The 10630-nt window shown below is 47.2% G+C and overlaps 1 pseudogene; it reads right to left on the bottom strand.

Moving 5' to 3' along the window:
• Positions 1-6679: 6679 nt before the first annotated feature.
• On the bottom strand, positions 6680-7955 carry LOC144791626 (coagulation factor XI-like; annotated as a pseudogene).
• Between the last annotated feature and the right edge of the window lie 2675 nt (positions 7956-10630).

Raw genomic sequence — 10630 nt, 5'->3', positions numbered from 1 at the left:
TTTTACCAAAGCCCTGCAAGGGGTGACTTACGCCAACTTGCATGGCTTTGTCAGGAAATGTAACACAATTCAGAGGCTCGCGCTGCGTTACCTTTCAAGCTGGTAGGCATTCCTCGGATGGAGCATGGGCGTTCCCACGCCTCCACCCGCGCATTTTGCTGCATTCCCAGAGTTACTAAAGCTAGAAAACCTGGAAATGCATGAAAATAGTACATATGAATATCTTTATTTGTCCTGGTTACTTCTTCTTTCTATGCGTGATGCATCCAGCATCTCGCATTGAAAGAGGATAATGCCTTTAAGGACTGTTTTTAAGCAGGAAAATATTCCTTTCTGCACATATACATCCAGTTCGTAATGCAGACATCCATGCACTACAGTGCAAGGGTGGTTGCGTTGGCTCTATGCACCACAGACCGCGTCAGAGCGAGAAGGGAGCAGGAATGCTCCATCTCTGTAAATATGGAGTATTTCGTTTCCCTTCTTTTCACTCAATGTTGCTTGCTGCCCTGCATTGCATGAAAGGTCAGTGAATAAGTCCTGTGCGCACACACATACTGACACGTCATTTTATCTTGGACCCATCCACCACACCCATATTTACGACACTTTTACTCCAGGAAATTGGTGCAGGAGAAAAGGTTGGTACTATTTTTGATGCACACAGGCTAAGAAGTAGGAGAACAAATTCTGCTCCTCTTTCTAGGTCTGAAAAGTGGGGTCATGTCTGGGGCAAATTGAACATTGGCCAGTCCTTTCTTGGCAGTTTCTAGCTAGTGTGACATTGGCCCAAGGATATTAGAGCTCTTCATAAGAGAGACAGATTAGTTATACATTTTTATATTTTCGGGTCCGTGAGATTTAGACATTGTCAGACACGTACTCCATCACAAACGTGACTGATATGTCGACCGCCTTAATGCTGGTGCATTATTTCCTAATGCACTTGTAATAAGGCGGGCAGGATATCGATCATACCATGACAGAGTACCCATCCGCCAAACTCTAAAGCAGGCCGTAAGTGATTTGTCCAGAATCACAGGATGTTGAGCCAAGTTTGGATGCAAACTTGGCTCCCTGGTTCCATGGCCGCAGCTGTAGCCGCTAGGACACATCTCCACCTCTAATTGCTTCCTTTATGAATAGTTGGAACAGAAATAAGTTGCCTAATGTAAAATAAAGCCAATACCCCACCTAGGGGAAAACTGGGGGATGGAAAGGACAGTGTGTGTAGTTCCTACTAATCCATAGGATCTGTGCATTGGTTGGACAACATATACTAGGGGCTTGGTGCCAAGACTGGTTCTGGACACCCCCTTAGGGCCTATAGACAAGCGAGCTCACAGTGCCACTGTAAGCCCCCTTAACCTATCAGGGAGCAAATGGTTTCTGGCAACCACTGAACATGACAACCCTGAGCACTCAGGGATCGTGGAAACAGTACAGAACCTTTCGTTCAGTCACTCGTGCTCACTAAATCTCAGAGAAATATACAGAGAATATACAGTGGGACATTTTCAATAATATATATTGAACCAACGTTATTCTTGCATAAAATACGAGTGCTGCAATAATTAGCAGACAGAAACAGATAAATGTGATTACAAGCACCAAAAGCTTTAAAAGTAAATATCATTCTACCATGGTGCTGAAACAATGTATATATGCAGGCATATGAAACAAGGCAGTAATCAAACATACTCCTACTATGCAAGCCCTACTCTAAGTGTACCTAGAGTGTGTGTTGGTGTAGAGCCAAGAATCCCTCCAAGGAACAAACCAACCCAATTGCCTGATGGGATAGAGTGAAGGATCCTGTCTTGGTCACAAACTAGACACCCCTCATGAGATGTCAGACTGCTGTGTTACGAATTCTCAGCATTCAGGGACCCTCGGTGTCAGCAGAAATGCCTCCTCTGCTAATCTATCGGGATGCTCATCCTTTGTAATAGAAAGCAGCCTTGCGATGTGCGTATAGATTAGGGATGTTATGGATATGTAGATAGCCCTGTCCTCCCGCGGATTAAGACAGTGAAGACATTTGTATGTAGTGTGAAATGAGACCTTGTACATGATGTTCAGGGCGTTGTGATAATGTTGTGTGAAGCTAGACGTAGAAACAAGTTTCGTTTCAGAGAAACTAATCCAACATTGTCGTGCATGCAAATATGTGCAAAAGGTCACAGCTTGGAAATATTATTGTGAGGACAATGTAAGAAATAAGCTGCTTCGCTACACGGGCCTATCTCGGGAATATAGCAACAGTAGTTACTGAAAACCCTAGATAATGGATGGCTTTTATCCTCATAACATCAGTTGTACTGCAGCAGGGGGAGACGAGGTCCAGGTCCGTCTTCATCATTAAAGTCCCCTCTCCCGACCTGTCCTTTCATCTCTCCGCTCTCCTGTCCCAACCTCAGCCACAGTAACCCCTTCACTCTCTCTGCCCCACTTCTAATCTGGCTACATGCCATCTCTTCTCCACATCTCCGCTCACCTTAACTAACTCCTATCTTCTCCAGTGGCGGCTGGTGACATTTGAAAGTAGTGAGGCGTAAAAGTTCAAAGTGTCCTGTGGAAAGTGAGTGTAGCGAGCAAACTAGACTGTCATAAAAGGGTTTTGGGGGGGGGTTCTCCACAGGAAAATTTTGAAAAACCAATGAGTAAACTGTGCATTTTCAAGCAGATTTGAGAAAGCAAGAAGGTTAATAAAGGAATTTTGAATGTGTAGATAAGACATCAATAAAGAGATGTCATATGATAATGATGTAGGTAGCCTTAGTTACATTATCTTTAGAGTGCAGTGTGCAGTCAAAACAGTTGAACACTACCAAGAGTTGCATTGGGATCTGGTTTCTATCACCCAAACATATAAAAATGACAACATGCCACATAACCTGCCTGTACTCACAAAATATTCCCCATAATGAGCCTTTTTAATGCCAGAGAATTTAGTCAACCGTGCCACAGAATTTCCTCCTGTAAAGTGGAGGAAGGGGTCAGTGAGTTAGTGTCTGGTTTACTGTGTGTCCAGACAGTTTGCACAATCAATCAGAGTACTTGTAGAGCGCGCTACTTACCCGTGAGGGTCTGAAGGCGCTGAAGGGGGAGGGGTGCTGCTACTGCTCGAAGAGCCAGGTCTTGAGGAGTCTTCTTGTTGGACCCGGCCTCGTGGTGTGGTCCCCTTCCTCCGGCATGGCGGGCCCTGGACAGCAGCGACCCCTGACCTTCCCGACGAAGTTACCTCTCCAACCCTCAACGAGAGCCACCACTCCTGGCGACCCCCAGCTCTCCCCCTCAGAAACACGGCGACCCCTACTCGCCCCACTCTGCCAGTCCGACCCCTATCCCGGGCCGCCATCTCAGGCCCCGACTCCATCTTGGACACTCCACGTCCCGGCCACGTGGCCTCGGCCCGACCTCAGCCGCGGCCCCAGCGAAGCCCCGACATCGAGGCACCAAGATCCGACCAGGTGGTAAAGCGGCCACATGACGGATCGAGAAGGAGGGGAGTTTCGATGGCCCTCCAGCCGTCCCCGGATGCCTGGTTGCGATCGCCCTCCGGCCTCCCTGGGCGCTGGCTCCACCCCCCTGCTGGGTGTCTGGACACTCTCATCCCGGCCCCTCTGACCCCCAGGCGCAAGGGTCCGGACATCAAAGGACTCCAGACCTATATCTGGGGCAGCTCTGGAATGGGTCGGCAGTTGTATCCTGGAGTCGAGAGCCCTGCTGACGCTGTCGCGGCTGACCCTAAGAGGAACTCACTACTTTGAACCCTGCATCTTCGGAGCCTGCTGGCGCTGCCACGGCCCAACCTCGCTGAAACCATCTTCGGAGCCTGCTGGCGTTGCCGCGGCCCAACCTCGCTGAAACCATCTTCGGAGCCTGCTGGCACTGCCGGGGCCCAACCCATCTTTGGAGCCTGCTGGCGCTGCCGCGGCCCAACCTCGCTGAAACCATCTTCGGAGCCTGCTGGCGCTGCCACGGCCCAACCTCGCTGAAACCATCTTCGGAGTCTGCTGGCACTGCCGCGGCTTGACCTTGCGGAACCTCCCAGCTCGAGGATTGAGGGCTGTGCGTAGGATACCCCCGTACCAACCTGGTACTGAGACTGTCCCGCTACCCCTTTCCCGCAGTTACCGAGACTTTAAGGATCCCCCCGATCCGTATGTACATAGTACCGAAAGAACCAATCGTTATTGCTGATAAAGATTCTAAGAAGTTATCCTCTGGTGTGGTGTCCCTTTGTAGTGGGGTGGTGGCTCTACTGTACGATTCTAAGAGAGGAGCCTCACTCCGGAAGCCCCTCGACGACGCTCGGCCAAACTCCATACGGAGAGGTGGGACTCGGGGTGGTCAGTCAGACATCTTCTGCCTCCCCAGGATCCGCCTTTCTAACACTTCTGAAGGTGAGTAGGTCTTGGGTCTGCCGTATGTGGGTAGGGAGGTTGTTCCAGGTCTTGGCGGCGAGGTAGGAGAAGGATCTGCCGCCGGAGGTCGTTCATTGGATGCGGGGGACTGCGGTGAGGGCGAGGCTGGCGGAGCGGAGCAGGCGGGTGGGGTGCAGATGCTGAGTCTGCTGTTCAGGTAGGCGTAGTGGAGTGCTTTGTGTGCGTGGGTGAGGAGCTTGAAGGTGATCCTCTTGTCGATGGGGAGCCAGTGTAGGTCTCTGAAGTGGGAGGTGATGTGGCTGCGGCGGGGGACGTTGACTATCAGTCGGGCGCAGGCGTTTTGGGTGCGTTGTACACAGCTCTTTGATGGCAGCTCATCGCTCACTGTGTTCCATGTTGATTGTAATTTATCAATTGCACAGTAACAAAAGGATCTCTGTGACGAAAGCAGCAGCCACTGAGCTATGAACATAAAATATTGTTCTGTGATCTGCATAGTACACAGTCTTTGCATAAGGCACATTAACCCGCTGCCTACCTTAGATGAGTCAAAACTTCCACCAGACAAAACTCTGATCTCTCTCCAGCAGGTACATTGATCACCAGAGTTATCCTGGCACTTTTATTGTTGCCTGAAAACTGTTGGATACAAGGAACTCTGCAGTGCTTTTAACACTATAGTACTGGGGGCCCCAACCCTTCCAGCCCCCCTGGAAAAGGCAGATGCACAGTACAGTCCGCCCACCCTTGATGCATGGGCAAATGCAGCGAGCATTATGAATCAAGTAGAATTTTCTAGGGGGGTCACTGTTAAGCATCACTGGCTATTAACCCCTTGAGTGCTCATGGCGCTCCCGTGCTCATGACGAGCTGAGCTCGACATGACCGCGCCCGTTAAATGGAACGCTTGTACGCTGGACTGATTCTCCTACTGTGCTGAGCGTTCCATGGGAACTGGTGTGGCCATGACGAGCTGAGCTCGTCATGAGCACCGGAGCGCCGAGACTCATGACGAGCTCTGAGCACCGGGGCGCTGTGCGCGCCCCGCCCCCAGCACAGCAGGGGAAACAGCCCTGCAAGGAAGGCGTTAAGTGTGGGCTTTATTTCTTTATTTGCAGATGTCAGGAGCCCTTTGGTGCCTGAGGGATTGTGAGCCCCAAGGGTCAGTGAGATTACCCTCCTCCCAGGGGCCTGACAATGCTCCCCTGCTGTGCCGCCCTGCACAGGGTGGGGGTGTTAGGGGGGGTGCATTGTCAAAGGTGGGGCTGAACGGGCCATTCACTGCAAACACTTTCACAGGCTGTTGCAATGGCCATGGAGGGGGTGGGGGGTGGGTGCAACTGGCATCATTCCTGTAACAAGCATTTTCAATGCAATATGTCTCGCATTAACAAGAGTCTAAGCTACCTGCAATGCAATAGCTTAGACTCTCGCAAATGCGAGACCTATTGCATTGCAAATATTCGTTTTTTTTACTTGAGCCCATGCAGCGCTTTCACGTTCATGAAGGCTGCGCCCCTTTTTCTAGACAAGCCGTGTCTAATGAAAGGGGCGTGTCCGACATTAGAATGAAACCACGACATGGGTGCTTTGACAAAGAAAAGCATCTGTTTGTCAAGTTGACAAACAGATGGGGTTTTTTTGGGTAAAAGCGCCCATGCCGCTGGGCGCGGCCTCTATGAATGCGAAAGTGCTGCATGGGCGCTAGTAAACAAAATAAATACATAAATAAATAAGCGTGGAAGCTAAATGCGGACTGGGCTGCTAAAATAAATAAACGCCATTAGTATCAATCAAAAAATACTTTATTCGGTTTAAGAATAAAACCATAAAATGTGCGCAAATCCATGTACGTTTTTTTTAAAAACATACATTTCATGACAGTAAAACAGTAATAATCAATCCAATAAAAACAGAAATATATATATATATATATATATATATATATATATATATATATATATACACACACACACATCTAAATCAATGATAAAAAAAGAGAGCGGGAAAGTTGACGACCGGTTACCGGGCATGCGACTTCATAGATGATAATTAATGGGGTGCCAACTGGTATTAGGAGTTTGTTATTTCTCCATACAATTTGTAGATTTCAATGAGGATTTCAGAAAACCTGCTACAAATGGGATACATTTTGGTTTCAACATTTGAAGATAAAAAAACGAGCTGGGCGGACCTGGGTAAAATTCTACTTTTTTAAATTCAAAGATTTGCTTTTTACTGGGTTTATTTTTTTTTATGTAAAAAGTATTGATTTTTACAGAAAGGATCCACCAATCGGCACCCAGAACACCTCTGAATATCAGATGTGGATTGTGATCAAGTTATTGGCTGGAACAATCATAATCAGCCTTTCCTTCTGACCCCAGCAGGAGCTTTCAAGGATGGGGTTCATCAACCTGTAATGGAATCCTCCTATGGTATTCTCGAAAATCCAGCCACCGCGTCTTTTACGTATACTATCAGAGGAGGTTTCGGGAGCGCAATCACGCTCTTCATGTGACAGTCCTTCCGTTGGGCTACGTTAGAGAAGGCGCCATCCACAAAAGTGAAAAACTGGCATAAAGGATCTTCTTTGCACAACCGTTTACATTGTTGGTCCGAGTCGGCCTTGACCACCCCACGGTCATTTCATAAAAAGTTCAATCCTTTAAAAATGTGGTCACTGCATCTTTTTTTAATCCCAAAGCCTCTTAACGAGAAGCCTGAAATGGCGTTTTGAATAAAAACCAATGAAGGAGTCCTCGGGTTAAAGCGCTTCAGATAGCAAAAGAACTTTCTGTTGTCAACAGTCCAGTCTTCTGTGAGAAATGTGAAGTACTGGCAGTGGGGATGGTTGCTGCAGATGAGCTGGCAGTTCTCAGAATCAGGAGCCAGAACCTGGTCAAAGTCCTCGCCAGCAAAATTAAAATTGGGAATGAGATATTCAGGACATGTGGAATCACAAGTGCTGTCATCACAGTCCCTTGTGCTGAAACCAGACACAACATTGCCAAGGATATTAATGACTGGTGGAGATGGCAGCTTCGTAGCGAATTTATGGAAGCACATCTTACGCGCATATGTGAAGAACTGACAGTCAGGGGAGTCGGTGCAGGAATCCTGGCACTCAGTGAGGGTTTCTCGGAGGAGAGTCCTAACGTCACTGCCCAAGAAATCAGTGTCTTTGTAGGTTTTCGTGAAACAACTATGTTTGTTTTGGTCAACTGTGGATAAACGAAACCCAGACACAGCATTTGGCGAAGTGACGCTCCTTGATGGAAAACCATTGTCCGTGAATTTCAGAACACAGGTATAGCTTGGAAGGCCGCGATGCTCTGAAATAAAGGTGAAAAATGTGCATCGAAAATGGACAGTGCAGTAAATCTGGCAGCATTCTGCATCTGGAGCCGCGATCCTCTCAATGTCATTTCCAGGAAACTCCACATTCTCAAAGAGTGTACGAACTTGTCCTGATGTTGCACACACAAGAAAGGCTTGAAGAAGGATGAAATATTTCATGATTTTATCTTGTGCAGCCTCTGCTGGGAGCTGCTGTCTCTGTTCGGGTGGCTGAAGAGTAACCATTAGTAGAAATTAAAATAAAAGCAGGCGGCGTGCTGCGAGGTAGTGGGTGGAATAAGGGAAGAGCATTAAATGAGATAGTGATCGCCGACTTCTAAAGCAGAGCATGTAACACCACCAGTAAAAGGTCTAGTCGTTATGGAAGGTAACAAATGCAGACGTGGCGGTACCAAGGAGGGACTTACATGCCTAATAACGACTCAGAAGCCAGTGTTTATGAAAGACAATGACACAAGCCAATTAAAAATATGGGCGGAGAGTGGGCGGGGCTTCAAAGCCATCCTCCAGTCCTGCGTGCCTCGCAGCACTGCATTCGCTGCCCAGGTTCAATCATCAGAGGCAAGCATTTAGAGTCCAGTGCTCGTCTGAACTTCACTAAATATTCTCATGGAAGTAGTGTCTCATTTGCCAGATTTTAACTGGTATATGTGTGAATCTCCTGACAGGACGTCGTTGTGAAAGCACGTTTACAGTTTCACGGCCGTGATGCTTCATTAAATGATGTTCTTGATGGCGTGACGATCGTCTGCTCTAATAAGCAATCACAACCCGTGAAGCTCTTCGCCGCAAAACATGTATACACTTTATGGGTTAATTAACTTTTTAATAAAGTTTTACTTTTTTACAGATACCCGCCCGCATGCCGGGAAAACACTCACGAGCTTTAACAATCACACTACATGTGGGTGCTCCATCGTTGGCATCTGGAGCCGCACTCATACGCTTAAATTCTAAATCCAAAACGATCCGAGAGAAGAACGTCCTAATTTCATCCGATTTCCAGAGTTAAACACACTTACCTAAGCAGGACGACGGATGCACTGAAGCAGCTTGTTTTCTTCTGTACGTGCGGCAGGAAGGAGAGACAGCCTCCTCCCGCCCCGACTTCTCTAAGCCAATCCAGATGTTGCTCCTCCTGTTACAGCAGTGCCTGGATTGGCTGGGGCAGATAACCTCAACGCTAAGCGACGTTTCTCCTATTATCAAGCTTCACGCTAACCCTGTTAGAGACAAAAAAATCAGCGCTAACCACGGTTAAGGCTGCTTTTTTACGTCTGCTAATTTTCAGACTTAGCCATGTAATCCAATGGGAGGTGGATTACATGGCTAAGTCCACCATGGGCTATCAACAAGGATATCCCTATTCTTGTAGTTTTATCGCTGCATTACCAGCGATAACCTCCCAAAATGCCGCTATCACTGGATTTTTTATCGCTGAGGTGGTTAGCGTTCTTAATAACGTGATAACCAGGCGATATTATCCAGCGATAGCGGGTGTTAAAAAAATTAACGCTAAGCGCCCTTAGCGTTACTTTTCCCTGTTCCTTATTAATATGCCCCTCCCTTAATTAGAACAGGGAAGGCTAGAGGCATCAACATAAAACCCGAGGGGCATATTATCAAGACAGGCGATAAAATTATCGCTGTTTTGCTAAAACGGCGATAATGGGCTTGATAATATGCTCTATGGAATTCCAATTGAAGCCCATGCTAGATGTCCTTCACATTTAACATGGGCTTCGATTGGAATTCCATAGAGCATATTATCAAGCCCATTATCGCCGTGTCTGTCGTCTGTCGTCTGTCTTGATAATATGCCCCAGAGTGTCCCGCCATCCCTTTGTACTTTTAATCTAGAATAACTTGTTGTGTAAATGTGTTTTTTAACTCATTAAATAATAGGTATATTCAGTAATCTTGTGATTCAAATAATTAAATACAGAGGGCCCAACTCAAAGAACTAACTTAAGACAAAATCGTAAACTTACTACCATTTTGGTATTCACAGAAGGCACTTACTCATTTCGGTATTCACAGAAGTTAGGACTCCTAACTTTACTACTCCTAAACTGAGAAAAATCCTAACTTTAAGACTTTCGGTATTCACAGAAGGCATTTAGGACTCCTAACTTCTGTGAATACCGAAATGAGTAAGTGCCTTCTGTGAATACCGAAATGAGTAAGTGCCTTCTGTGAATACCAAAATGGCAGTAAGTTTAGGATTTTGTCTTAAATTAGTTCTGTGAATCGGGCCCAGAGTTCTGTCCCTTGAGTCATAATGGAAGAATTCACATTGTGTAAGAGGTGTGGCGAAGCGGCCAGGGCTACTGACGCTGGACGCTGGGGATCATGGTTCGATCCCTGGCTCCGGTGGCCAGCACCATGTGACCCTGGGCAATAGCTCACTTAATCTTCCCGACAGCCCCCAGCGCCTTGACACCTTTGGGTAATTGTTCGCGCTTTACAAATACTGGACATTTACATTTAATCAGACAGCGTAGATTAGATCCCGGCTTCCTCTCTTGACCAAATTGTGTGATCCGAGGCATTTACTCTACTGTCCCTGTATTTCCTTGATCATCACATCTGAAAACGCCCTGAATTATTCAGTTCAGGGTGTGTGCTGTCCAGCTAACCTCTGCCCCCACACACACACTTCGCCCCCCCCGCGGTGTCTGTAGTGTTACTCCACTAATAACAATACAGGCCGTACACGGTGGCTTCAAGACAACGAACTAGCGCCTATGAATATTGCTAAGTTTTGAAACGCCCTAATAAGCGTCCCTCACTGCTGTGACGTCACATAATGCGTTGACATTAAATCATTCCAGATGTTTAAGGGGATACTGCTTTTTCGAATTTAGAAGTTTTTTCTC

This window comes from Lissotriton helveticus, chromosome 11, assembly GCF_964261635.1.
Source record: "Lissotriton helveticus chromosome 11, aLisHel1.1, whole genome shotgun sequence".
Lineage (NCBI taxonomy): Eukaryota > Metazoa > Chordata > Amphibia > Caudata > Salamandridae > Lissotriton > Lissotriton helveticus.
This window is presented reverse-complemented; position numbering and strand designations above follow the sequence as displayed.